This window comes from Argentina silus (genome assembly GCF_951799395.1).
Source record: "Argentina silus genome assembly, chromosome: 1".
In the NCBI taxonomy this organism is placed as follows: domain Eukaryota; kingdom Metazoa; phylum Chordata; class Actinopteri; order Argentiniformes; family Argentinidae; genus Argentina; species Argentina silus.
Genome location: NC_139655.1, coordinates 30,680,395 through 30,686,234, shown reverse-complemented (window position 1 = coordinate 30,686,234; position 5,840 = coordinate 30,680,395). Strand labels below are relative to the sequence as shown.

At 41.0% G+C, this 5,840-nt stretch overlaps 1 protein-coding gene across 3 annotated transcripts in view; it reads left to right on the top strand.

The window, feature by feature from the left end:
• LOC310802182 (nuclear factor 1 B-type) overlaps positions 1-3,821 on the top strand; it is a 69,371-nt gene extending 65,550 nt beyond the window's left edge. For all 3 annotated transcript variants that reach the window (XM_083666475.1, XM_083666476.1, XM_083666474.1), the window contains one exon: positions 1-3,821. This exon is cut by the window's left edge and continues 2,465 nt beyond it. The gene's annotated coding sequence lies outside the window, so the exon portion shown is untranslated.
• Positions 3,822-5,840: the final 2,019 nt, after the last annotated feature.

The following is a 5,840-nucleotide window of genomic DNA, read 5'->3' as shown; positions in this document are numbered from 1 at the left end:
ACACGTCTGCTACATGCAGGAAACTACCAGCATTTACCTTTAATACTGTGCCAGTCGCTGTATGCAATTCCCAAGTAGATGCCTTAAAACATTGATAAAGTGACCTGATACACACGCACTACAATCACAAACCGATGATTACTTGTGGGACTGGTCAAAATCAGCTTGAGACTAGGTCTGGCAAGTCTTTAGAAAGTATTTTTTAAGTAGTAGATATATATGCACTAAATCTGTAAACACTAGATATCACTGCCCTTTGGAGTGAGTTATGTGTTGTATTGGTAAGGAGGCTTGTATTCTATATCATGCAATGAGCTATGGACTACAGAGGGAGGGTATCTGCTACTTGTACTCTGGAGGCCAGGAATAGCTTGAAACACAGTAGAACTAAAATATAGCACTTACACAGCACATAGGCAATAGTCGTCGCCCCCCCCCTCCCAGCACGTACATTTTACGGACAAAAATCTAATCTCAGGCGTACTCCAGGGCATTACTTATTCTAATCATTACTCTCCCACGTTGTAAAAGGACAACATACCTTTCTAATGGAGACAGACACTGTCTGTGATACTCTTTTGACACCTTTTGCACTCTATTCAATCTATTCAATCATGAAATTTCACACCCGCTAAATTAGAACAAAAGGTACCATCCAGCTCTCTGTGAGAAGCCAGAAAGTATATAAAAACTCAAGTCAAGCTTCATCTCTCCTTCATCCAGATGCTCATTTTGATTCTATGAAAAAAACGAAAAGAAAAAAAAAAAACGAAGCCACCCCGTTCTATGTGCACTGTTATGCCTTTTTTCTTCTAGAGAAACACAAGTGCTTTGCAGCCTCTGGCCATGTGAGACCCCACTGAAGTGCATTGTCCCAGAGTGTGATGAAAATGTGTCAGGGTTGTTGTGTAGGAGACTGTATGCTGTATAAAGGAGAATACCATGGTGGCGAAGATAGCAGTAGTTCTTGGGGTTAAAATCTGCTTTGGCAGCTCTGAGTAATGTGTGTGTGAGTGTGTATGTGCATGCGAGCGTGCGTGCGTGCGTGCTTCTGTGCTAGCTTGCCTGTGTCTGTGTGTGTGCGTGCGTGTGTGCCTGTATGCCTGCATGCCTGCTTGCATGCGTCTGTGTGTGTGTGTGTGTGTGTGTGTGTGTGTGTGTGTGTGTGTGTGTGTGTGTGCGCGCGCGTAAGAGAATGTATGGGAGAGAGAGAATGACTCTGACACTACACAATGAGAGAAGATGAGGGTCTTTCTGAAAAGCCTGCCTTTTAGACAGGAGTTTGTACACTGTAAACTTTTTAAAGATTTTTTTTCTTTGACACCCTTGTTTGTAAATCTTTCAAACTTGCTGAGGAATATAAGTCAATTCCATTTTAAGAAGAAAAATGCGAGAAATTTTGTTGTGGAGACTGGACTTGAGTTACAACTCTCCAGATTTCCCCAATTCATAGAATCAAGTATGTGATAAATTTTCCATATTCCTATATGTAAAATTAAGGGGGAAGTATCCTATACAGAACCGTAAATGTTTAAAAATTATGAAGGTTTTTTTTATTAGTGTGTTTATGTTTAGCGCTTATAAACTTCCATTTTGGAAACATTTCATGAATATTTTAATTGTTGTTTTTGTTAGTGTGGCCATAGAGAGTGTGATGTGATTTTGTAGTTTTCAAATGAGAAAGAATTGATGTTTGAGAGAGGTTTGATTGTGTTCTAGTGGAAGGTAGGGGATATCCATGTCACTTTACAGTTAAGGCCCCTGATTTGAGCCTGTCATCAGTGAATACCAGGGTAATGTCTTCAGTGACATCACAGATTGTTCTACTGTGGAAAAATTAAATGTGTTTTTTGATCGTACTAAAGTCCTCCCCATGGAGCCCAGCTTATAAAAAGGCATAATTACAGGTTGACGCAACAATGTTAGAAGTTTCACGCTACTGTTTTGCGCTACTATTTTGACAATGTTTTGATGAATCTGACATGGATCAGACATGATAACATCCAGACAACAGTGTAGCTCTTGTATCTGGGGGGTCAGGGGTCATCCAGCTCTGCAAGGCTGGCCTGCAGGCATCACTGTTTTTGCACTTTCCACAGTTTTGTTAGTTTTGTCTTTCAGACAAAGGCTCAATTGACTCAAACCTGCATTACAGTATTTCATGGGGTACCATATAAACATACCCTTTCAGCTCATAATCAAATTATATCGAAGAATGGATTTTGGTACTTTGGAATCACCAGGTAGATGCTTCCAGTTTTCAGAACAAGAGTCCAGTGTGTGCAGGTAGTGGTGGTGTTAAGCAATGTACTGCATAGACATTGCTGATGCAGGCTGGATTGAGTCTGGCTCTTCAAGCACTCATAGACGTTCTAAAAAAGCCCTTTTAGCCTCCAAACCTTTGAATCAACGAACCACCATGTCATGGTGGACCTTTCATAGAGAGAACAGGGGTATTGTCAGGTTCCACCATGTTTTGCGTTGCATACTTCTTACGAGTTCATCTTTGTTTTCAAAGGGCTAGTTTAATTTGAACATCTACAGAAAGTATGTTATCGGGTGAAGCGGTTTTCTCAGAGTTACATACAGTATATTGACAAGACAGACCTGGTAGAGATGAGTATTATTCAGTAATGATTGTTGTGTCCATCGAGAACCATACAATTGTTCCTTATGCAAGGAGGACCCGTGACACTCATGCAATAACTGTGTAGTTCTTTTGACTGAATGTTTAGTGCTCTGTAGGGACTAAGAGGACAGATGGATGGACACGCTGAAAAGCGCCTTCAGGAGGTGTGTTTTTACCCGAGCAATACACGTGTTCCATGTATTGATTAACATCAGGTTGTTGTAAACAGGAACATAAAAACCAGCATATTATGTATTATTATTATTCATGAAAATGAGACAAATAAAAGATATTAATGCAGTGCCTACTCAAGCTCACAGTCTCAGTGGAGTGTCCATTGTAAATAATGTGATCATCTTTTGTTTCTGACACTTCAACAACAAAACAGAATGTGAGAGGCACTTCCTCCCGAACCTCGTCTTTGTGTTTATTGTTGTTTTGTTTGATTTGTTTGATTTGAGATTCGAGTGTTTTTTGCTTCATTCATTTGAACCTCTTTGTCATCTGAGTGCGCCCATCTCATGCTTTGCTCATCGAGAGAGAAATGTGTCTTTTGGGCAGTGTGTTTCTTTGGATTGTCAATGCTACATTTAGTACAACCTTAGTAAACGAAACAATGTCATTTTTAAAAGAATGCTCGCCAACTTCTCAGCAGGGTTGATTTCTTTTGGGTCTTGTGGCACTTTTACTCCCTCTGCGCACACATTACTATGGCAAAACACTGCAAGGTGAATTTAAAAAAACAACAACAACAACACCAACAAAACAATATGTAAACAGTTTCCAGTAGTGATTGTAGTAACACTGCAGGCGTGTGCAAAGGTCTACAGTATGTATGTATCTGAATGTATGTTTTAGAGGACATTTGAAACCTTTGTTTATATCTTTTTATTTACAGTCTAGGAACCACAGGTATCCATTGAGAACTGTATAGCGAAGGCCTTGTTATCCCTTCTTTTTATTGATTTAGAAACGTAAGCAGTAGGCGATGCCTTCGAGCTGGTTACATTTGGTGCAGGGGCTAAAATTGCCACAAGATTAAAATCAGTGTAAATAAAGGCTCAACTTTTTTGTGATTGTTACTGTTATATCCAGCCTATACTGCTAGCAGCTGTTTTTACTGCAGTCAATTACTGGAAGTGGATATATTTCCTATGCAAAACTGTTTAAACAATAAAATGAGCTATGCTACAAAAAAATGACTGTTGTACTTCGTGTCTTCTTTGTGGCCACAACACTTCTCAAACAACACGCTTCCTCTGTGTCAATGTTTCATGAGTCAGTGATCTCATCGTCATAAATCATTAACCACCTGGTATTAAGAAATCGATCACAATGAATGATCACAATGAATCAATCACAATGATTGAGAAAGCATACCTAGATGACCCTCTGACATCCTCATCTCTGCATGTGTGATATGATTGTGGACTGGACAAATTACTTTGATGAATGATTACAAGATGAGAGGAGGGCACTGAGAGTTTAGAAAAGGATGAAACATGTATGCTTTGGAGTCAGACTAATAGTAGTAGCTTTGGGCTTATATTCCTACATAAGTCTCAACACCCAGTTTAAACTGAATTGAGGCCGTTGTTGAAGTGAGTTGCTATTCACTGCAAAATCCACGTTTTGTCAGACATTTTTCGAACTTCAAAAGTCCACGTCCCATACCAACTGTCGAGTAGATCCCAGACAAATGGGAAAGATACCACTTTAATCATATTGAGACTTGACTGCAGAGGGTCAAATGAGGTAACTTCCCATATGGGTCACTGTCACAGCCAGTATTGACCTGGTAAGCCTCACACAGGCCTAGAAGGATTCAGGATGTTGCATAAGGCAAAAAGCAGGCTAATGCTCCAATTAACTCCTATTATAGCCCATGTGACAAGCTCAAAGCACGACTGGACATCCAGCCATCACCAAACCCCTAGTGCTGTGTCCACAAGATTAGCCACCACAAACAAAAAATGGTTTCTGGTCCCTGCACGCTGTGGTTGGATGCTGCGTAGACACACATGCCATTGTTATAATCAAGGTGAAACACACACCTGGCCTTGGGCACAACGCAGAGTTCATTTGGCTATAAAAGAAGACCAACGTTGGACTGAACTGATATAAAATTACCCAATGTATAATGGTAATCATTATGCCATTTATCAAAATTGGCCAGTTAAGTCAACATCTGGCTTCAATAAAGGGCTGCAGTCCGTAAGGTTTTGGCTGGTCTTGTATCCTACATATTTTCCATTCTTTTTTATCAAGGCCTGCTGTCAGTGATTTGATGAAGCAAGTAGACGGCCGTTTGGTCCTATTAGGTTTCGCAGGACAAAGCAAAGGGGATTTGTTGATTGCCTTTGTTTTTGCCTTTTCCTGACTCTCCTCCCGGCATTCCTCCTGTGGAGGTTATGCCCTGTGGTTCGCCTTGTGAAACATGAGGCGCTGCCCTTGGTAACCAACGGCATGGTGGAGAGAAGAAGGGGGGAACAGGGTTCTGTCAACCGGGCAGGAACAGCGCGTACTCTCAGTAGACCTAACTCTCACACAAACCTGTGAGTCCTGGGGCTGGACCGGGACCTTGGATTCAGGCCCACTTCCATTCAGGGAAGCCCGTCACTCAACCTCAGGTCAAGTATGGAGGGTGTGCAGCAACGTCAAAGGAAAACGTTGAAGTCATGTCTTTCGTCTGTCATCTTTTACACAGATAAGGTGATCTTCTACTACAGCACAAATTCAAACTGCTGATAGTTTTGATAAAACCAAAAAATAGTGCATTGCATTATTTTGGGGTCGTTGAAGAACTGGTATCAATGTGGAAGAGTTTGAGAATTGGTCATTCTAAGGTGAAAGCGCTCACTCCACATACAGTACAGAACACGTCAAAGTAATAGGCCTTGAATAGATGCAGGTCAGTCCTGGATAAGCTGGTCTACAACCCAATGCTTTTTTTTTTGGGGGGGGGGGGGGGAATAAAAGAGGACTTTCAATGAACAGTCTGAGATTCTCAGCACAGTTAATTCCCTTCATACACTTCATGATCAACAGCTGTTATTAGTGTTTCTTTATGTTTGGACATCCTCGACTGAAACCCTGAGGGCAGTCTCTCCAAACATGTATCGACCCTATTTGATTAAGTGACGTTCTTTCAACCGTGGGACCTACTCACATATTATGCCTTTTGGGATGTTGGAAAAGAGACAGGTGTTCA